At 38.0% G+C, this 24,746-nt stretch overlaps 1 protein-coding gene and 1 pseudogene across 3 annotated transcripts in view; one reads left to right on the top strand and one right to left on the bottom strand.

Annotated features, from left to right (window-relative positions):
* Positions 1 to 24,746, bottom strand: part of SENP1 (SUMO specific peptidase 1) — a 118,453-nt gene that overhangs the window by 16,706 nt on the left and 77,001 nt on the right. The gene's annotated exons all lie outside the window — the stretch shown is intronic.
* Positions 17,750 to 18,420, top strand: LOC143691750 (small nuclear ribonucleoprotein G pseudogene; annotated as a pseudogene).

Raw genomic sequence — 24,746 nt, forward strand, 5'->3', positions numbered from 1 at the left:
TGGAATCTCTCAGCCACTGACACTTTATTTTGTCTCTTTTCACTCTTCCCCCTTTTGGTTAAGATAGTTTTCTCAATCCCTTGATGCTGAATCTCAGCTCGTTCTAGAATTTCTGTCCCACGTTGCCTAGGAAGGTCCACACCCCTGGGAGTCATGTCCCACGTAGAAAGGGGGAGGGCAGTGAGCTTACTTGTTGTGTTGGCTGGAGAGAGAGACCACATCTGAGCAACAAAAGAGGTTCTCTTGAGGGTGACTCTTAGGCCTAATTTTGAGGTAGGCTTGACCTATCCTTTGTGGGGTTAAGTTTCATACAAACAAAGCCCAAGACTGGGGGCTCAGCCTATTGCTTTGGTTGTCCCCACTGCTTGTGAGAATAATCAAGAATCCAACTTGGGAAAGTTGAATTTTCCCCCTTTCTCACCATTCCCCAAAGGGGACTTTGCAAATTCTTTTTTATTCACTGTTCAAATCACTCTGGGATTTATCGAGGCATCACTCCGGACAAACCCACAAAATCTCATGTCCTACTCAAGGTTCCATGTACTTATGGTATTCAATTAAGCTGTCTGCATAAGTTATATTAGGAACTGCACTAGTCAAAATATAAAGTTTGTGCCAAATAAACATTTTTTGCTTTAGTCTCACACATAAGCTAAAATTTTAAAATATTAATTACCATCTATTTTCAGCACCCTGCAGTTATGACATTCCTTTGTTCTTCCTCATGCAAAAACATTTTTTAAATTTGTGTATTTAGTGACTATCATTACACACTTGAGGCATTCCTAGATTATACCATCAGACTAATATTCTTGTTAAAAGGGCTAAACACTGAAAGAGAGCATCAGCCAATACAGAACTGCGCTGGTTAGAAACTGCTGTATATCCTAGAAAAGCCGTGTTCTTTAACTCTGATTCAATACTGGTAGATGGGATCTCTTTGATTGTTTTCATGGAGATGTCACGCACCCAATTGTGGGTGGTAACTTTTCTTCTTTTTTTTAAACACAATTTTATTGAGATACACTCACACACCATACAGACCATCTGAAGTATACAATCACTGGCTCACAGTATCATCACATAGTTGTGCATACATTCCCATGATCAATTTTGGAACATTTTCATTACTCCAGAAAGGAAAAAACAGAAACCCAAATCCTCCTATACTGCTTATCCCTCCCGCCCTCCCCTACTGATCAATAGTATTGGTGTGGTACATTCATTAACTGCTAATGAAAAAATATTACAATATTACCGTTAACAGCAGTCCATAGTTTGCAATAGCTACATTTTCCCACATGTATCCATCTAATATATATATTTTTGAACATTTGTTCCCTCTATTATTTATTTATTTTTAATCCATACGTTTTACTCATCTGTCTATACCTTGGATAAAAAGAGCACCAGACACAAGGTTTTCACAATCACACAGTCACGCTGAGAAAGCTGTATCATTATACAATCATCTTTAAGAAACATGGCTACTGGAACACAGCTCTACAGTTTTAGGCACTTCCCTCTAGCTTGTTTAATACACCTTAAACTAAAAAGTGGATATCTATATAGTGCATAAGAATAACCTCCAGGATAACCTTTCAACTCTGTTTGAAATCTCTCAGCCACTGACACTTTATTTTGTCTCTTCCCCTTTTCAGTCAAGGCAGTTTTTTCAATGCCTTGATGCTGAGTCCCAGCTCATTCTAGGATTTCTGTCCCATGCTGCCAGGGAAGTTTATACCCCTGGAAGTCAGGTCCCATGTAGAGAGGGGGAAGGCAATGAGCCTGCTTGCCATTTTGGGTGAGAGAGATAGGCCACATCTGAGCAACAAAAGAGGTTCTCTGGGGAGTGGCTCTTATGCCTAATTTTAAGTAGGTTTAGACTATCCTTTGCAGGGGTAAGTTTCACATGAACAAACCCCAATATTGAGGGCTTGGCCTACTGATACGGTTGTCCCCACTGCTTCCAAGGATATCAGGAATTCTCCAAATGAGGAAGTTGAATTTTCCTTCTTTCCCACCATTCCTGTAGGTGGTAATTTTTGATTAAGTGGGTTCCATGGCAATGTGTCTCCACCCATTCAAGGTGGGGTTGCTTACTAGAGCCCTTTAAGAGGGAACCATTTTGGAAAAAGCTAGAGTGCCAACAGAGCCCACACAGCTAGAGATCTGTGGAGATGGAGAAGGGAAATGCCCCCAGGGAGGCCTTATGAACTGAAGAGAGAAAGCTAGCAGATGTCACCATGTGCCTTCCCAGCTGAGAGATGTCCAGAAGCTGGAGACACCAGTAGGTAGCAGCTATGTGCTTTCCCAGCTGACAGAGGTGTTCCGGATGGTATCAGCATATCTTGAATGAAGGTAACCTCTTGTTGGTGCCTTACTTTGGACATGTGTATAGCTTAGAACTGTAAACTTGCAACTTAATAAATTACCTTTTTAAACAGCTGTTCTATTTCTAATATATTGCATTCTGGTAGCTTTAATAAACTAAAACAAGAGCCAATATGCAAAGACTGTGAAGAGTGTTGTGTGCATTGGTTTGTTTGGTTTTGTTAGCTTCTCGAACTCAAATCTCTGTCATATAACTAGTAGATACAAAATTAAGGAACAGACAGCTCAGGGATGAAATCTCAAGAGTTAACATGGTACAGTGTACTACAAAAGATCACAAGACAAAGAACAGGAAGCAATGGTCCATCCAAAGGAACAAGATAAAAATCCAGAAACTATTGATGAAGAAAGTCAGATTTTGGATATATTAGACAAAGATTTTTTAAAATGATCCTCAATATGCTCAAGGAGATAAAGGAAAACAAAGACAAAAAACTAAAGGATATCAAGAAAACTATTAATGAATAATATGGAAACCTCAATAAAGAGAAAGAAATTTAAAACACGGAACTGAACAGAAATACTGGAGTTGAAGACCACAATAACTGAAATGACGTATTTCTTAGAGGATTTCAACAACATATTGGAGCTGGTAGACAGAAGAATCAGTGAACTCACAGACAAGGGAATTTAAATGACTCAAGCTGAGGAGCTGAAAGATAAAATAATTTAAAAAGCAAACAGAGTATAAGAGACCTGTAGAATACCATTAAGCACACCAGAAGGAATCCCAGAAAGAGAAGGAAGAGATAAAGGAGCAGAAGGAATATTCAAAGAAATAATGACAGAAAACTTCCCCAATTTAATAAAAGACATGAATATACACATTCAAGAAGTTCAATGAACCCCAAACAAGATAAACTTAAATGTTCAGACTCATAGTCAATTAGCTGAATGCCAAAGACAAGAAGGAAGTACTGAAAGTTGCAAGAGAAAACTAATAAGCTGTGTACAGGAAGTCTCAATAAAATTAAGGTCTGATTTCTCATCAGAAATCGTGGAAGCAAGAAAGGAATGGGACAAAATGTTTTCAAGTATTGAAAGAAAACAAATGGTAACCAAGAATATGTCTTTCAAAAATGAGACACAAGGTGTGCGATGGTGGCTCAGTGGCAGAATTCTAGCCTGCCATGCAGGAAACTCGGGTTCGATTCCCAGGGCCTGCTCATGTGGGAAAAAAAAAAAATGAGGCAGAGCTTAAGATATTCTAGGAAAATGAAAGCTGCGGGAGTTCATAAAAACAAGAACTGCCCTAAAAACAATGCTAAAGGGAGTTCTTCTCACTGAAAGGACAGTAGACAGTGGATCAAAATGGCAGAAAGAAATTAAGATGTCCAGTAAAGTTTACCATATGGCTAATTATAAATGCAGTACTATTGTATTGCACTTTTGGTATGTTATTCCATTTTTACTTCTTACAGGTTCTAAAATGCAAATGCCTAAGAAGTAATGATAAATCTATAGACTGGGTTGTACAATTTATGATACAATATGTAACAAGTACAAAACAAGGGGGACAGAGGGGTAGAGTAACAATGTGTGTATGCTACTGAAGTTTTATGCTGGTATCAAATCAAACATGATTATTAAAGATCTAAGATGTTAAAATTAAGCCCCATATAACCACAGACAAAATATATGAAAAATATGTACAGAAAGAGATGAGAAAGGACTACAAATGGTACAATGTAAAGAACAAAATAAATATGGAAGCAGGTATTAATGAAAAAATTAAGGTTCAATAAACATGTAAGATGGAAAATAGCAAAAGAGCAGAAGAAAGAACTGTATTATCAGTAGTTACTTAAAATGTAAATGGATTAAACTCTCCAGTCCAAATGCAGAAACTGGAAGATTTGATTAAAATCTATGACGCCCCCCCCCCCCAAAAAAGAAACACAACTATGACCTAAATACATGTTATATTCAAGATACTCACCTTAAATTCACAGACACAAATTAATAAAGTATCAGTGGCTGAGAGAGTTCAAATAAAGTCAAGAGGCTACTCTGGAGGTCACTCTTATACAAGCTGCATTTAGACATTGCTACCTACCATAACTTGCCCAACCCCACCAAAATCATTCCAGCCAATCCTAAAGAACATCTACAGCAATATATAAGATTCTACAAAGGTCTATGCACTAGGGTAACTTTCCAGAAACCTACAACCTCCAGATGGGTCACTGGACGAGTTAAGTTCTGAAACCTAGAGGGCCCAACCTCTCCAGAGCATCAGCTAGTCCCATTTTCCTACCCCATATTACTGACAGCACCTTCCAACATGAAAAAGTTAGAATAGCCATTGCCTAAATACCCCTAAGAGTGGGATAAAAAGATCAAAGGTAATGGTGGAGTTATACATAGAAGATAGGGTTCAACAAATGAATATGACTGCTGAATCATTAAATTGATATTTCTTTTAGTTGCCAGTATCTTAGAGCAGCTAGAAGTAAAAACCTAAAATTGTGGAATTGTAACCCATGAACTCTGAAATCTGTTCTACAACTAACTGTTGTGCTGTGCTTTGAAATATATTGCTTTTTTGTATATATGCTATTTTTCACATGAAAGAAAAAAAAGTTGATTGTGACAAAAAAATATTTACTCCTTCTAGCCACCTATATTCTGGAACAGCTAGAAGGAAAAATCTGAGAGGATGGTATGGTAGCCCATGACAGTCTCTGGAGTCTGTCCTGTACCTACTTGTTGAAGAGTGCTCTGAAAATAATTGATTTTTTCTTTCTTTGTTTTGTATATGTGTTATATTTATTCTACTAAAAAAAAGTTAAAGAAATTCAACAACATAAAGAGACTGAAAGTAAAAGGATAAAAAAATATATACCATGCACACAGTAACTAAAAAAGAGCTGAGATAGTTATCTTAATATTAGATAAATCAAACAGGAATCAAAAACTGTTATGAAAGCCAATTAAGGCAGTATATACTAATAAAAGGGTCAATTCAATAGAGGATAAAATTAGAAATATATAGGGCGGGCCATGGTGGTTAAGCAGGCAGAGTTCTTGCCTGCTATGCCAGAGACCTGGGTTCGATTCCCAGTGTCTGCCCATGCAAAATAACAATAATAATAATATATCATAATAATTAAAAAATAAATTAGAAATATATATGTACCAAATAGCAGAGTGCCAAAAATATGAATTGGATATTAACAAATTTGAAGGAAGAAACAGTTCTATACAAACAATAGATTTCAAAATACCACGCTTTTTTTGAATATTCTTTTATTTTTCCATCACACAGTTGTATATTCTTCATCATAATTTCTTAGTACATTTCCATCAATTCAGAAAAAGAAAATAAAACAGAAAAAAATTCATATATACCCCTTACCCCTCTTTTTCATTGATCACTAGCATTTCATTCTACTAAATATTTTAACATTTGTTCCCCTTATTATTTATTTTCAATCCATATGTTTTACTCATCTGTCCATAAGATAGATAAATGAAGCATCAGACACAAGGTTTTCACAATCACACAGTCACATTGTGAAAGCTGTTATCATTATACAATCATTTTGAAGAAACATGGCTGCTGGAACACAGCTCTACATTTTCAGGTAGTTCCTTCCAGCCTCTCTGTTACACGTTAACTAAAAAGGTGGCATCTATTTAATGCTTAAGAAAAACCTCCAGGATAACCTCTCAACCCTGTTTGGAATCTCTCAGCCATTGACACTTTATTTTGTCTCATATCTCTCTTCCCCCTTTTAGTTGAGAAGGTTTTCTCAACCCCTTGGTGCTGAGTCCCAGCTCATTCTAGGATTTCTGTCCCACATTGCCAGGAAGGTCCACACCCCTGGGAGTCATGTCCCACGTAGAGAGGGGGAGGGCAGTGAGTTCACTTGTTCTGTTGGCTGAGAAAGAGAGGTCACATCTGAGCAACAAAAGAGATTCTCTTAGGGGTGACTCTTAGGTCTAATTTTAAGTAGGCTTGACATATACTTTGTGGGGTTAAGTTTCATATGAACCAACCCCAAGACTAGTGGCTCAGCCTATAGCTTTGGTTGTCCACACTGCTTGTGAGAATATCAAGAATTCAACTTGGGGAGGCTGATTTTTTCCTGATTCTCACAATTCCCTGAAGGAGACTTTGCAAATACTTTTCCACTCACTGATTAAATTATTCTGGGATTCATCAGGGCATCACTCTGGACAAACTAACAAATCTACCCAAGGTTCCATGTACTTATGTTGTTCAACCAACTATCTACATAAGTTATATTAGGAAATGCACTGGTCAAAATATAAATTTTGTACCAAATAAACATTTTTTTGCTTTAGTCTCACACATAAGGAGAAATTTTGAAATGTTAATTAACATCTATTTTCAGGACCCTGCAGTAATGACATTCCTTTGTTCTTCCTCATGCAAAAACATTTTTTTATTTTGTACATTTAGTCAATAATATTATACACTCTAGGCATTCCTAGATTATACCATCTCAATCTTTATCATCTATCTTTCTTTGTGATTTCATTTATGCCCCCAGCCCTCCTCCCTCTATCATTCTCACATTCAGCTTCATTCAGTGTATAATTGTATTATAGTTAGGTAGTATTGTGCAATCCATTTCTGAGTTTTTATATTCAGTCCTATTGCACAATCTGTATCCCTTCAGCTCCAATTACCCAATATCTTACCCCATTTCTATATCCTGATGGTCTCTGTTACCAATGAAATATTCCAAGTTTATTCACTAATGTCAGTTCATATCAGTGAGACCATACAGTATTTGTCCTTTTGTTTTTGGCTAATCTCACTCAGCATATTGTCCTTAAGGTACATCCATGTTGTTACATACTTCATAACTTTATTCTGTCTTACAGTTGCATAATATTTCATCGTATGTATATGCCACAGTTTGTTTAGCCACCTGTCTGTTGATGGACATTTTGGCTGTTTCCATCTCTTGGTAATTGTAAATAATGCTGCTATAAACATTGGTGTGCAAATGTCCGTTTGCGTCCTTGCCCTCATGCCCTTTGAGTAGAGACAGCATACAGATAGGTCCTGTTTTTTAATCCATTCTGTCAGTCTATGTCTTTTGATTGGGGAGTTTAATCCATTAACATTTAGTGTTATTACTGCATGGGTAGTACTTTCTTCTAACATTTTGCCTTTTGGATTTTAGTTGTCATATCTAATTTTCCTTCTTTTTACCTTTTCTCATAGTCTTCCTTTATACAATCTTCTCCACACCTCTCTCTTCTGCCTTTGTATCTGTCTCTAGTGCTCCCTTTAGTATTTCTTGCAGAGCTGGTCTCTTGGTCACAAATTCTGTCAGTGATTTCTTTGTCTGAAAATCTTTTAATTTCTCCCTCATTTTTGAAGGACAATTTTGCTGGATATAGAATTCTTGGTTGGCAGTTTTCTCTTTTAATAATTTAAATATATCATCCCACTGTCTTCTCGCCTCCATGGTTTCTGCTGAGAAATCTATGCATAGTCTTACTGGGCTTCCCTTGTATGTGATGGATTGCTTTTCTCTTGCTGCTTTCAAGATTCTTTCTCTTTGACCTCTGACATTCTGATTAGTAAATGCCTAGGAGTATGTCTATTTGGATCTATTCTCTTTGGGGTACACTGCACTTCTTGGATCTGTAATTTTCAGTGATAATTTCTTCCATTAGTTTTTCTCCTCCTTTTCCCTTCTCTTCTCCTTCTGGTACACCCAGAACACGTATATTCGTGCACTCCATATTGTCTTTAAATTCCCTGAGTCCCTGCTCATATTTTTCCATTTTTTTTCCCTATATTTTCTTTTTCCTGTCGGATTTTAGATGTTCCATCCTCCAGTTCACTAATCCTATGTTCTGCCTCTTGAAATCTACCATTGTAGGTTTCCATTGTTTTTTTTTTCATCTCTTCTACCTTGCCTCTCATTCCCATAAGTTCTGTGATTTAGTTTTTCAGACTTCCAATTTCTTCTTTTTGTTCACTCCTTGCCTTCTTTATATCCTTCCTCAATTTATTGATTTGGTTTGTGATGAGGTTTTCCATGTCTGTCCACATATTCTGAATTAATTGTTTCAGCTCCTGTGTCTCATTTGAGTTGCTGGTTTGTTCCTTTGACGCCATATCTTCAATTTTCCTAGTGTGATTTGTTATTTTTTGCTGGCGTCTAGGCATTTAATTACCTTAATTAGTTTATTCTGGAGATTGCTTGCACTTCTTTTACCTAGGGTTTTCTTGCTGGATGAATTTGTTGTCTATCTGTTCTTTGAACATTCAGTTCAGCTTTTTCTGGACCTCTAGTTTACGTTTTGTTTTACAGATCAGAACTCTTCAGTTCTTGTTTTCTTGTTTCTTGCCCTGATTGTATGGTGCCTTCCCCCCCACCCCCTTAGGAGGGTCTACTTAGGTATTATAGACCCCAGTTGGATTTTCCCAGACCAAACTGACCTCCTATCAGGAGGAAAGAGTCACCTGTGTCGCTTGGTGACTGAGGGTGAGACCCATCAGGTTGAAAGACATTCCTGTGAAGTCTCTGGGCTCTTTTTCTTATCCTTCCCAGTATGTGGTGCTTGTCTGCCTGCAGGTCCCACCACCATAAGATGATGTGGTACCTTCAACTTCGGCAGACTCACCCTGCTGGGGGCATGGTGGAGACAGAGTTTGTAGGCTGGTTTTAATGGCTTTAAATTACCAAGCCCTGGTGTCTGAATTCCTTGAGGGAGGGATTCCACCTGAGTTGGGCTTCACCCCTCCCTTGGGCAAGGCACAGGCTCCAGACAAGCCATCAAACGAGCTTGTTTCTGCCCATGCCTGGGGCAGTTGCAGCCTGAGAAGCCCTGCCGCTATATCCAAAGGCAGTCAACCCTTTGTAGAAACACAGCCACAAAAATCTGTTTCCTTTTTTTTTTTCTTTTTCTGTCAGCCCTGCCCCCTTGGCACTGGGGCAAAAATGAGCACCTCTACTTTGACCAGGTTCACCTGAGCTGGGGTCCTACTTTTAGTAGTCAGAATTTGTTAATTAATTCCACAATTGGCGTTTGGTTGGGCTCAGCCCCTGTTGCTGGTAAAGTCTCTTTCCTTTCCCCTCTGTGAAGCAGCCTATGGGGGAAGGGCGCCAGCCGCCGTGGCTTGGGGAACTCACAGTTCTGGGGGGTGGGGGTGCGCTCGCAGCTGGTCCAGCTGGTCCTGACTGGGTTACACTGTGTGTCTGGTCACTGACGTGGCCCTAGGAACTGTTCTGTCCTGTTTCTGGTTATTTAGTAGTTGTTCTGGAGGACAAATTAAAATGCACACATTGCTAAGCTGCCATTTTGGCCCAGAAGAGATCTCTGAGGCCTAATTTTAAGTAGGCTTGACATACCCTTTGTGGGGTTAAGTTTCATATGAACAAACCCCAAGATTGGGGGCTCAGCCTACTGCTTTGGTTGTCCACACTGCTTGTGAGAATATCAAGAATTTTCCACTTGGGGAAGCTGTATTTCCCCCCTTTCTCACCATTCCCCGAAGGGGACTTTGCAAATACTTTTTTACTCACTGCTCAAATCCTTCTGGGATTTATCGAGGCATCACTCTGGACAAACCCACAAAATCTCATTCCCTACTCAAGGTTCCGTGTACTTATGGTCTTCAATTAAACTGTCCACATAAGGTATATTAGGAAACGCACAAGTCAAAATATAAATTTCGTATCAAATAAACATATTTTTTGCTTTAGTCTCACACATAAGTTAAAGTTTTAAAAAATTAATTACCATCTATTTTCAGCACCCTGCAGTACTGACATTCCTTTGTTCTTCCTCATGCAAAAACAATTTTAAATTTGTACATTTAGTCACCATTATTATATACTCTAGGCATTCCTAGATTATACCATCTCAGTCTTTATCATGTATCTTTCCTTCTGATTTCCTTTGTGTGCCCAGGCCTCCTCCCTCTATCATTCGCACATTCAGTGTTTCAACATTATTGTATTACAGTTAGGGCATACTGTGCTATTTCTCAATTTTTACAATCAGTCCTGTTGCACAATCTGTATCCCTTCAGTTCTAATTACCCAATATTTACCCTATTTCTATCTCCTGATGACCTCTGTTCTTAACTGAAATCATCCAACTTCATTCATTAATGTTAGTTCATATCAGTGAGACCATACAATATTCGTCCTTTTGTTTCTAATTTTAGTTCGCATAATGTTCTTAAGGTCCATCCATGTTGTTATGTACTTCATAACTTTATTCAGCCTTACAGCTGCACAACATTCCATCATATGTATATAACATAGCTTGTTTAGCCACTTGCCTGTTGATGGACATCTGGGCTATTTCCATCTCTTGGCAACTGTAAATAATGTTGCTATAAACACTGGTGTGCAAATTTCCATTTATGTCTTTGCCCTCATATCCTCTGAGTAGATACCTAGTAATGGTATTGCCAGATCATATGGCAATTCTATACTTAGCTTCCTGAGGAATAGCCAAATGGCCTTCCACAGTGGTTGTACCATTTGACATTCCCACCAACAGTGGATAAGTGTGTCTCTTTCTCCACATACTCTCTTACACTTGTTGTTTTCTGTTTTATTGATAATGGCCATTCTGGTGGGTATGAGATGATATCTCATTGTGGTTTGGATTTCCCTAATAGCTAGGGAATCAACATATCACTTTCAATAATGGATAGAACATGTAGACTGAAGGAAGGTCATAAGGAAATAAAAGATTCTATTAATCACCCAGACCTAACAGATATATATAGAACACTTCACCCAACAGCAGTTGAATACACATTTGTCTCTAGTTGCACATGGATAAGTCTCCAGTATAGATTATATGTTAGGCCACACAACAAGTCTCAACAAATTAAAAAATACTGAAATCATTCAAGATATCTTCTAGAATTACAAAGGAATGAAGTTAGAAATGAATAACCAAAAGAAAAGGAAAATTCACAAATACGTGGAATTTAAAGAACGGACTCTTAAACAACCAATGAGTCACAGGAAGAAATCACAAAGGAAACCAGGACGATCTTGAGACAAATGCAAAAAAAACTAAAATACATCAAAACTTATGGGATGCAGCTAAGGCAGTGCTGAGAGGGAAATTTATAGCTCTAAGTGCCTACACTGCAAAAGAAAAAAGATCTCAAATCAAAGACCTAACCTCACAACGGTAGAATCTGAATAAAGAAGAGAAAACTAAACTCAAGGCAAACAGAAGGAAGGTATTAATAAAGATTAGAGTGGAGATTATGAAAGATAACTAAAAAAAAGATAGCAAGAATCAATGAAACCAAAAGTTGGTTCAAGGAAAGACCAATAAAATCAATAAATCTTTAGCGATACTAATAAAGAAAAAAGAGAGAGGATGCAAATTACTAAAATAAGAAAAGAAAAGCAGGACATTACTAACACCCACAGAAATCAAAAGGATATAAGAGGAGCCTTTCCCAAGAACAGCTGCTGGGGGAGTGGAGACGATACAGAGCAGCTCCCGGAGCCTCGACAGACATCAAGAAGACAGCGTACACCATCCTGGAACGGCTGACTGGCTGGGAGAACCCGCTCCAGTGAGATCGCCGAGGGGCACGGGTTTTCCCGGACTGGGGCGGCGAGCGGCCGGAGTCCATCCCTTCCTCCTTCCCGGGCCAGCTGGGGGAATTGGACAGGCGGTTCCCTTGGGCCGCGGCGGCTGGCGACCCCCACGCGTGGGCCCCCAGACCAACTGAGAGAATTGGATTGGAGATCCCCAGGCCGCGGAGAACAGTGACCGGGGTCCCTTTCAAGCACGTGACTTCCCGGTCCGGCTGGGAACGGTGCACTCTCCCGGGCAGCGGCGGCTGGCGCCCTCCCGCCATGCTTGGTGCCCTGGGCCGACTAGCTAATTCGGCCGGACGCTCTCCCGTGCTGTGGCGGCCGGTAACCCTCCCCACGTTCGGATCCCCGGGCCGGCTGGCACTCTACCAGGCCGTTACGGCTGGCGAGCCTCCCCCACGGCAAGAGTTTTCCAGGGCTGGAAGACCCACAGCACCTTTTACTGGTGGGACCCGCAGACAAACGTGTGCCACGAGCGCCACCTACTGGGCAGGATAAGAAAAACAGAACCCAGAGATTTCACAGAAAAACCTTTCAACCTGTTGGGTCCAACACCCAGGGAAATCTGACTAAATGCCCAGACGCCAGCAGAAGATAACGGATCATGCTCAGAAAATTGAAAATATGGCCCAGTCAAAGGAACAAACCAATAGTTCAAATGAGATACAGGAGCTGAGACAACTAATGCTGAATATACGAACACAAATGGAAAACCTCTTCAAAAACGAAATCGATAAATTGAGGGAGGACATGAAGAAGACATGGGCTGAACAAAAAGAAGAAATAGAAAAACGGAAAAAAACAAATCACAGAACTTATGGAAGTGAAGGATAAAGTAGAAAAGATGGAAAAAACAATGGATACCTACAATGACAGATTTAAAGAGACAGAAGATAGAATTAGTGATTTGGAGGATGGAACATTTGAATTCCAAAAAGAAACAGAAACTATAGGGAAAAAAATGGAAAAATTTGAACAAGGGATCAGGGAACTGAAGGACAGTATGAACCGCACAAATATACGTGTTGTGGGTGTCCCAGAAGGAGAAGAGAAGGGAAAAGGAGGAGAAAAACTAATGGAAGAAATTATCTCTGAAAATTTCCCAACTCTTATGAAAGACCTAAAATTACAGATCCAAGAAGTGCAGCGCACCCCAAAGAGATTAGACCCAAATAGGCGTTCTCCAAGACACTTACTAATTAGAATGTCAGAGGTCAAAGAGAAAGAGAGGATCTTGAAAGCAGCAAGAGAAAAACAATCCATCACATACAAGGGAAACCCAATAAGGCTATGTGTAGATTTCTCAGCAGAAACCATGGAAGCTAGAAGACAGTGGGATGATATATTTAAATTACTAAAAGAGAAAAACTGCCAATCAAGACTCCTATATCCAGGCAAAATTGTCCTTCAAAAATGAGGGAGAAATTAAAACATTCTCAGACAAAAAGTCACTGAGAGAATTTGTGACCAAGAGACCAGCTCTGCAAGAAATACTAAAGGGAGCACTAGAGTCAGAACCAAAAAGACAGAAGAGAGAGGTATGGAGAAGAGTGTAGAAAGAAGGAAAGTCAGATATGATATATATAATACAAAAGGCAAAATGTTAGAGGAAAATATTATCCAAACAGTAATAACACTAAATGTTAATGGACTGAATTCCCCAATCAAAAGACATAGACTGGCAGAATGGATTAAAAAACAGGATCCTTCCATATGCTGTCTATAGGAAACACATCTTAGACCCAAAGATAAACACAGGTTGAAAGTGAAAGGTTGGGAAACGATATTTCATGCAAATAACAACCAGAAAAGAGCAGGAGTGGCTATACTAATATCCAACAAATTAGACTTCAAATGTAAAACAGTTAAAAGAGACAAAGAAGGACACTATCTACTAATAAAAGGAACAATTAAATAAGAAGACATAACACTCATAAATATTTACGCACCGAACCATAATGCCCCAAAATACGTGAGGAATACACTGCAAACACTGAAAAGGGAAACAGACACATATACCATAATAGTTGGAGACTTCAATTCACCACTCTCATCAATGGACAGAACATCTAGACAGAGGATCAATAAAGAAATAGAGAATCTGAATATTACTATAAATGAGCTAGACTTAACAGACATTTATAGGACATTACATCCCACAACAGCAGGATACACCTTTTTCTCGAGTGCTCATGGATCATTCTCAAAGATAGACCATATGCTGGGTCACAAAGCAAGTCTTAACACATTTAAAAAGATTGAAATCATACACAACACTTTCTTGGATCATAAAGGAATGAAGTTGGAAATCAATAATAGGCGGAGTGCCAGAAAATTCACAAATACGTGGAGGGTCAACAACACACTCTTAAACAACGAGTGGGTCAAAGAAGAAATTGCAAGAGAAATTAGTAAATACCTCGAGGTGAATGAAAATGAAAACACAACATATCAAAACCTATGGGATGCAGCAAAGGCAGTGCTAAGAGGGAAATTTATTGCCCTAAATGCCTATATCAGAAAAGAAGAAAAGGCAAAAATGCAGGAATTAACTGTTCACTTGGAAGACCTGGAGAAAGAACAGCAAACTAATCCCAAAGCAAGCAAAAGGAAAGAAATAACAAAGATCAGAGCAGAAATAAATGAAATTGAAAACATGAAAACAATAGAGAAAATCAATAAGACCAGAAGTTGGTTCTATGAGAAAATCAATAAGATTGATGGGCCCTTATGAAGACTGACAAAAAGAAGAAGAGAGAGGATGCAAATAAATAAGATCAGAAATGGAAGAGGAGACATAACTACTGACCTCACAGAAATAAAGGAGGTAATAACAGGATACTATGAACAACTTTACGCTAATAAATACAACAATTTAGATGAAATGGATGGGTTCCTGGAAAGACATGAACAACCAACTTTGACTCAAGAAGAAATAGATGACCTCAACAAACCAATCACAAGTAAAAAGATTGAATTAGTCATTCAGAAGCTCCCTAAAAAGAAAAGTCCAGGACCAGACGGCTTCACATGTGAATTCTATCAAACATTCCAGAAAGAATTAGTACCAACTCTCCTCAAACTCTTCAACATAATCGAAGTGGAGGGAAAACTACCTAATTCATTCTATGAAGCCAACATCACCCTCATACCAAAACCAGGCAAAGATATTACAAAAAAAGAAAACTACAGACCAATCTCTCTAATGAATATAGATGCAAAAATCCTCAATAAAATTCTAGCAAATCGTATCCAACAATACATTAAAAGAATTATACATCATGACCAAGTAGGGTTCATCCCAGGTATGCAAGGATGGTTCAACATAAGAAAATCAATTAATGTAATACACCATATCAACAAATCAAAGCAGAAAAATCACATGATCATCTCAATTGATGCAGAGAAGGCATTTGACAAGATTCAAAAGATAGGAATACAAGGGAACTTCCTTAAAATGATAGAGGGAATATATGAAAAACCCACAGCTAATATCATCCTCAATGGGGAAGAATTGAAACCTTTCCCCCTAAGATCAGGAACAAGACAAGGATGTCCACTATCACCACTATTATTCAACATTGTGTTGGAGGTTCTAGCCAGAGCAATTAGACAAGAAAAAGAAATACAAGGCATCAAAATTGGAAAGGAAGAAGTAAAACTATCACTGCTTGCAGACGATATGATACTATACGTCGAAACCCCGGAAAAATCCACAACAAAACTACTAGAGCTAATAAATGAGTACAGCAAAGTAGCAGGTTACAAGATCAACATTCAAAAATCTGTAGCATTTCTATACACTAGCAATGAACAAGCGGAGGGGGAAATCAAGAAACGAATTCCATTTACAATTGCAACTAAAAAAATAAAATACCTAGGAATAAATTTAACTAAAGAGACAAAAAAACCTATATAAAGAAAACTACAAAAAAACTGCTAAAAGAAATCACAGAAGACCTGAATAGATGGAAGGGCATACCGTGTTCATGAATTGGAAGACTAAATACAGTTAAGATGTCAATCCTACCTAAATTGATTTACTGATTCAATGCAATACCAATCAAAATCCCAACAACTTGTTTTTCAGAAATAGAAAAACCAATAAGCAAATTTATCTGGAAGGGCAGGATGCCCCGAATTGCTAAAAACATCTTGAGGAAAAAAAAACGAAACTGGAGGTCTTGTGCTGCCTGACTTTAAGGGATATTATGAAGCCACAGTGGTCAAAACAGCATGGTATTGGCATAAAGATAGATATATTGACCAATGGAATCGAATAGAGTGCTCAGATATAGACCCTCTCATCTATGGACATTTGATCTTTGATAAGGCAGTCAAGCCAACTCACCTGGGACAGAACAGTCTCTTCAATAAATGGTGCCTAGAGAACTGGATATTCATATGTAAAAGAATGAAGAAGACCCGTATCTTACACCCTATACAAAAGTTAACTCAAAATGGATCAAAGATCTAAACATTAGGTCTAAGACCATAAAACAGTTAGAGGAAAATGTAGGGAGATACCTTATGAAACTTACAATTGGAGGTGGTTTTATGGACCTTAAACCTAAAGCAAGAGCACTGAAGAAGGAAATAAATAAATGGGAGCTCCTCAAAATTAAACACTTTTGTACATCAAAGAACTTCATCAAGAAAGTATAAAGACAGCCTACACAATGGGAGACAATATTTGGAAATGACATATCAGATAAAGGTCTAGTATCCAGAATTTATAAAGAGATTGTCCAACTCAACAACAAAAAGACAGCCAACCCAATTACAAAATGGGAAAAAGACTTGAACAGACACCTATCAGAAGAGGAAATACAAATGGCCAAAAGGCACATGAAGAGATGCTCAATGTCCCTGGCCATCAGAGAAATGCAAATCAAAACCACAATGAGATATCATCTCACACCCACCAGAATGGCCATTATCAACAAAACAGAAAATGACAAGTGCTGGAGAGGATGCGGAGAAAGAGGCACACTTATCCACTGTTGGTGGGAATGTCAAATGGTGCAACCACTGTGGAAGGCATTTTGGCGGTTCCTCAAAAAGCTGAATATAGAATTGCCATACGACCCAGCAATACCATTGCTGGGTATCTACTCAAAGGACTTAAGGGCAAAGACACAAGTGGACATTTGCACACCAATGTTTATAGCAGCGTTATTTACAATTGCAAAGAGATGGAAACAGCCAAAATGTCCATCAACAGATGAGTGGCTAAACAAACTGTGGTATATACATACGATGGAATATTATGCAGCTTTAAGACAGGATAAACTTATGAAGCATGTAATAACATGGATGGACCTAGAGAACATTATGCTGAGTGAGTCTAGCCAAAAACTAAAGGACAAATACTGTATGGTCCCACTGATGTGAACCGACATTCGAGAATAAACTTGGAATATGTCATTGGTAACAGAGTCCAGCAGGAGTTAGAAACAGGGTAAGATAATGGGTAATTGGAGCTGAAGGGATACAGACTGTGCAGCAGGACTAGATACAAAAACTCAAAAATGGACAGCACAATAATAATACCTAATTGTAAAGTAATCATGTTAAAACACTGAATGAAGCTGCATCTGAGCTATAGGTTTTTTTTTTTTTTTACTATTATTATTACTTTTATTTTTTTTCTCTATATTAACATTCTATATCTTTTTCTGTTGTGATGCTAGTTCTTCTAAACTGATGCAAATGTACTAAGAAACCATGATCATGCATCTATGTGATGATGTTAAGAATTACTGATTGTGGATCGCGGGAACGAGAGGGCGGCCGCGAATACCAACTTGAGGCAGCACTGAACCTGCAGAGTAGACACCATGAGCAAAGCTCATCCAGCAGAGTTGAAAAAATTTATGGACAAGAAGTTATCGTTGAAGTTAAATGGTGGCAGACATGTCCAAGGGATATTGCGAGGATCTGATCCCTTTATGAATCTTGTGATTGATGAATGTGTGGAGATGGCAACTAGTGGACAACAGAACAATATTGGAATGGTGGTAATACGAGGAAATAGTATCATCATGTTAGAAGCCTTGGAACGAGTATAAGTAATGGTTATGTTCAGCAGAGAAATCGATTGCTTCCATGTGTCCCCTCTCCAAAAGGCCTTTTTTTACTGTGATATAATAATTGGGTCTTGTACATTCTTAATGTTAACATTTTTGTTAAACTTTTGTAATTGTCAAAAATGCTTTCTCAAGTGCTTTGAATATAAAATAGAATATTAGCTTTTATTCTGATTGTTTCTAACAGACTTTTCCTGATGCTTGTAATTTGAAACTGATTTAGAGATTTTCTGCATTAAAATGGAAAAATCTTATTAAATATGAAACATGGCATCTGAGTTTCTTCTGAAATATTAACTGCAATTTTCAAAAACTTAGAATAGTAACAAGTATAGTTCTACAGAAGTAAAACACAGGAAGTAATGATGTAGTTGTTGGTTTTTAATGTGACCAGTAAGTGGGAAAAATTTTTGAATACAAGAATACAAATAAGATTCCAGAGGGGAAAAAAAGAATTACTGATTGCATATGTAGAATGGTATGATTTCTAAATGTTGGGTTAATTTCTTTTTTTCCGTTAATTAATAAACTGGATTAGGTGACGACATTTCTCCACCCATTCAGGTGGGTATTGATTAGTTTCTGGAGTCCTATAAAAGAGGAAACATTTTGGAGAAAGGAGGAGGTTCAGAGAGAGCAGAGCAGAATGACATAGCCACGAGAACCCGAGTCCACCAGCTAGCGACTTTTGGAGATGAAGAAGGAAAATGCCTCCCGGGGAGCTTCATGAAATAGGAAGCCAGGAGAAGAAGATAGCAGATAATGCTCTGTTCGTCATGTGTCCTTCCAGATGAGACAGGAACCCTGATGTGTTCACCATGTGCCTTTCCAGATGAGAAAGAAACTCTGACTGTGTTCACTATGCGCCTTCTCACTTGAGAAAGAAACCCTGAACTTCATCGGCTTCTTGAACCAAGGCATCTTTCCCTGGATGCCTTAGACTGGACATTTTTATAGACATGTTTCAATTGGGACATTTTCTCTGTCTTAGCAACTTATTAAATTTCCCCTTTTTAAAAGCCATTCTGATTCTGGTATATTGTATTCCGGCAGCTAGCAAACTAGAACACATGGAATCTTGAATAGGGCATGAAATTCTGCTATTTGTACAGATTAGTGTGATGTCCCAATATACCTCAGAGAAATCTGGGCGGAGAACAAAAACATATTTGCAAAGTTCCCTTGGGGAACTACAGAGAAATGAGGAAATATTAAACTTTCCCATCTGGGGAATACCTGATATTCTCACAAGCAGTGGGGACAACCAATTCAATAAGCTGAGTCCTCGATCTTGGGGTTCAACAGTATGAAACTTATTTCTGCAAAGGAGAAGCTAAGGCTACTTACAACTATTTCTAAAAGTCACCCCCAGAGAACCATTTTTTTTTCTTTTTTTGGAGAACCATTTTCGTTGTTCAGATGTGGTCTCCCTCTCTCAGTGAACATACTGCCTTCCCCTCTACGTGGAACATGACTCCCAAGGGTGTAAATCTCCCCAGCAACATGGGATAGGACTCTGGGGATGAGCTGGGATCTGGCATCATGGGACTGAGAAAGCCTTCTTGACCAAAAGGGTGAAGAGAGAAATGAGAGAAAATAAAGTGTCAATGGTTGAGAGATTTCAAACAGAGTCAAGAGGTTATCCTGGAGGTTATTCTTATGCATTATATAGATATCCCATTTTAGTTTGTGGTGCATTGGAGTGGCTAGAGGGAAGCACCTGGAACTGTTGAATTATTTTCCAGTAGCCTTAATTCTTAAAGCAACTGCATAAGTATATAGCTTTTACAATGTGACCATGTGATTGTAAAAACCTTGTGTCCGCTGCTCTTTTTATCCAGGAATAGATGATTAAGAAAATAAGGAAAAATAAATAAATAAATGATAAAGGGATAAGGGGTAAAAAAAAAAAAATTGGGTGGACTGAAATACTACTGTAGATCAAAACACAGCAGTCAATGAAAGGGAGGGTTAAGGAATATGGGATGTGTGAATTTTTTCTTTTTATTTCTTTTTCTGGAGTGATGTAAATGTTCTAAAAATGATCACAGGGTTGAATACAAAACTATTTGATGATATTGTGAGCCACTGATTATATGCCATGGATGGACTATACGTGTGAAGATTTCTCAGTAATATTTAAAAAAAAATAAATGAGAGCCCATGACTGATAAAAAGAAGTAAACGTTTATCAGTACTTAATGATATCTACTAATATCTCATCATAATGTTAGCTTCCCAAGGGCAATAACTATGAAAGCCTGAAAAGTGTTTTTGGTACTTTAGAAAGAATGCTTTTAAAAATAGTTCTCATCTTGTAAACCCTCTTGACCAAAAGGGGGAAGAGTGAAATGAGACAAAGTGTCAATGGCTGAGAGATTCCAAACAAGAGTGGAGAGGTTATTCTGGAGGCTATTCTTATGCATTAAGTAGGTATCACATTGTTATTCAAGATGTAATGGAGAGGCTGGAGGGAACTGCCTGAAAATGTAGAGCTGTGTTCTAGTAGCCATGTTTCTTGATGATGATTGTATAATGATAGAGCTTTCACAATGTGACTGTGTGATTGTGAAAACCTTGTGTCTCATGTTCCTTTTATCTACCTTGTCAACAGAAGAGTAGAATATATGGAATAAAAATAAATAATAGGGGGAACAAATGTTAAAATAAATTTAGTTTGAAATGCTAGTGATCAATGAAAGGGAGGGGTAAGGGGTATGGCATGTAAATTTTTCTTTCTGTTCTCGTTTTATTTTTCTGTTGTCTTTTTATTTCTTTTCCTGAATTGATGCAAATGTTCTAAGAAATGATCATGATGATGAATATGCAACAATGTGATGATATTGTGAATTACTGATGATGTATGTAGAATGGAATGAGCATATATTAAGAATGTGTTTCTTTTTTGTAATTTTTAAAAAATTATTAAAAAAATAAAAAAAAAAATAGTTCTCATCTTGTTTCCAGGAAGCCTCTTTGTTGCTCAGAGATGGCTTAGTTAGGCTCTCGCTCTCTCTAAGTCCAACTCTGCAAGGAGAATGGTTATTGTCCCCACTGTGGTAGAAGCCATTCAGGGATGGGAATCTCCCTGACAATGAGGTGTGACTCCCAGAGATAGCTTTGGTCCTGACACGATGGCATCGGCAACTCTTTCCTGACCCAAAGGGGGAAAAGAAGTGTAACAAAATAAGACATCAATGGCCAAGAGAGATCAAATGGAGTTAAGAGGCTATTCTGGAGACTTCTCTTACGCAAGCTTCAGTTAGATAGTTCTAATTGCCATGGTTTGCTAAACTCCAATCAGTATCACTTCTGTTGACTCTTAAGAACACCTAGGGCTTGAACTCAGATTCTATAAAGGTTTTGTGCACTAGGTTTGCCTTCCTGGAACATATAATTCTCAGAGGGTTCCTAGGTCAGATAAATCCTGAAACTCAAAGGGACCAGCCTGTACAAGATTATCAATTAATTACATCCTCCCATCCTTTCACGTGGACACCCCTTCTCAACATGAAAAAGTCAGAATGTGTATTGCCTAAAGATCCCTAAAGATTGGGAGAAGGATTAAAGGAGAAGGAAGAGATATAGAGAAAATGGTATTTAACAAGAGTATGGCTGCTGAATCATTATATTAATATTCCTTCTAGCCTCTAGTGTTTGGGAGCAGCTCCAGTGAAAAATCTGAGATGATGGAAAAGTAGCCCATGACAAACTCTGGGATCTGTTCTGTAACTACTTGTGGAAGTGTGCTTTGAAAAGAACTGCTTTTTCTTTCTTTGCTTTGAATATAGGTTATATTTTACAATGAAAAAAAGTTAAAAAAAAAAATAGTTCTCATCACCATTATGAACATGTGAATTGACACCTGCTTTCAAGTTAACATTATTTTGAACTGAAAAGATAAGCATTTCCTAAAAAAGTTATGGGGAGGTATGGCAGGGATATAATAGACAAGGAATTGTTCCTTCTTCTTATCTCCTTTAAATAATGTAATTTCCATTAACACTGCTTGCTAAAAATCCAGTCTCTGATGGGTCTAAGGAATGGAAAATATGTCCTGATAAATGCTGCCTCTGTAACATTTATTTCACTGAGGTAACTAACTACCACACCAAACAGCACTCAACTCATATCCTACTCACTGCTGCCCCCTAGAAGATTTTGCATAATTTATAACAAAAGTTGCAACAGCGTTAGAATAACTGACTCCCACCCCTGACTTCCACCCCTTCAGGACGGGCAGGCAAAAAAATGTCAAGAGACCATAAATTAATGGCTCCATATCAAAAACATTTGATCAAGTTCAGCTGAGCACCATAAGTACATGGAATCTTGAATAGGGCATGAGATCTTGTTGGTTTGTCCAGTTTAGTAGTGTGATGCCCTGACATATCCCAGAGTAATTTTGGCAGTGAATAAAAAAGTATTTGCAAAGTCCCTGCAGGGGACTAGGGAGAAAGGAGGAAATATTCAACTTCCCCATTTGGAGAATTTCTGATATTCTTGCAAGCAGTAGGGGCGACCAAATCAATAGGCCAAGTTCTCGATCTTGGGGTTTGCCCCTATGAAACTTATTTCTGCAAAGGACAGGCTAAGCATATTTAAAATTAGGCCTAAGAGTCACCCCCAGAGAATCTCTCTTGTTGCTCAGATGTGGCCTCTCTCTCTCTCTCTAAGCCAATTTGGCAAGTGAACTCCATCCCTTCTACTTGGGACATGATTCCCAGGGGTGTAAATCTCTTGGCATTATGGGATTAAGAAAGACTTCTTGACAAAAGGAGGAAGAGAGAAATGAGACAAAATCAAGTTTTAGTGACTGAGAGATTTCAAACGGAGTTGAGATGTTGTCCTGGAGGTTATTCTTATACATTATTTAGATATCCCTTTTTAATTTATTGTATTTTGGAGTAGCTGCAGGGAAGTAGCTGAAATTGTTTGAACTGTATTCCAGTAGCCTTGATCCTTTTTTGTTTTGTACACCGTATGATGGGGTCATATTTCATTCTTTTTTCCATGTAAGTATCCCGTTATCACAGCACCATTTGTTAAATGTTTGTTTGTTTTGCTTGTTTTTTGGGAAGTGCATGGACCTGGAATCAAACCTGGGTCTCCCACATGGCAGGCAAGAATTCTACCATTGAACTACCCTTGCACCCCACCCTGATTCTTGAAGAAATTTGAATAAAGATATGACTTTTACAATGTGACTGCTATTCTGAAAACCTTGTGTCTGATGCTTTTATCCAGGGTATGGACAGATGAGTAGAAAAATATGGATAAGTTAATTAATTAATTAATTAATAATGGGGGGACAAAAGGTAAAATAAAGTATATAGATGGAAATACTAGTGGTCAATCAGAGAGAAGGGTAAGGAGTATGGTATGTTTTTTTCTTTTTACTTCTTTTTCTGGAGTGATGCAAATGTTCGAAAAATTATCATGGTGATGAATGCACAACTATGTGATGATATTATGAGCCACTGATAATACACCATGTATGGAATGTATGTGTGTGAAGATTTCTCAATAAAAATATTTTTTTAAAAAACACTTGATCAGTGGATTCTTGATTTTTATTTTTAATGGTCTTTCATTTGGTGAGCTCTTTTTTTTTCTTTCTCTCATTTGATCCAATGTTCTAATAATATCCACTCAAAGAAGCAAGGGTTGTCTCTTAAAGCAAGACAGTATCAAACTGTGCCCTCTTTACCACTCTTTATTAAATAAGTTATTCAGAGAGTGATGAGCTTCTAATATTTATCTTACAAACTGGCCAGTGAGAAAGAGAATAAGACTACTCTAGTTGGACTTGAAGAAAATCAACAAGCCAGGCAAGACAAAACTATGGCCCCAAAGTTCTATACACATGATTCTAAGATGGGGTCCAATTTAGAATCTGAGGCCTTATGGTATAACAGTTAAGACTTAATATGCCTGGGTCTGAATCCCAGCTCTGCTTCTTACTAGTTAATGTGACCTTGGGAAGTTTCTTAATCTTTCTAAGCTTTGTTTCTTCATTTACCAAATGCACATGACAGAACTATAGTATTTACCTTCAAGGGTGGCAAAGATTACATGTGAAGAACACATAAAACACTTGGAATAGAGCCTAGCATGTAAATACTCAATAGCTATTAGCCAGTATTATTATTTGGAAGGTGCTACATCTATGAGAACAGAATATGGGTATCTACTATCTAGTGTTTACTATACCAAGCATCTAAAAATCTTACACAGCTGTGAAGCCTGACTATGCCAAGAAGATCCAGCAGTGATCCTTCTAGTAAGCCCAAGAAAGGAGGTACTTAGGAAGAGATATCCAACCCAGTTCAGTTCTTTTACTGTGTGAATATCCTTTTGAAATAAAACTTCCTACAGGTTTAAGAATAGGACAGATCAGATTATACTTTAATTAGTATACTTAAAAAAATAATTGGAAGTGGGAGAGAAGAACCACAGTTTCTTTCCCCCCAATACATCAAATGTTTAGCAATAATTCAACTTCTTCAATGCAAATCTTTAAAAATCAGGTATTAGTAGAGGGCATTTTAGAAAGCTTGTCATTCATAAATTAAGTGACCTAGAACAAGTAGAGGTAGAAAGGGAAATAGAAATGGACTCCAGTACAGAAATCTCAAAGTATTCCTTTATGCTATAACATGGCCAACTAGTAAGTATTTGCTCA

Source organism: Tamandua tetradactyla, chromosome 7 (genome assembly GCF_023851605.1).
Source record: "Tamandua tetradactyla isolate mTamTet1 chromosome 7, mTamTet1.pri, whole genome shotgun sequence".
Taxonomy (NCBI): Eukaryota; Metazoa; Chordata; class Mammalia; order Pilosa; family Myrmecophagidae; genus Tamandua; species Tamandua tetradactyla.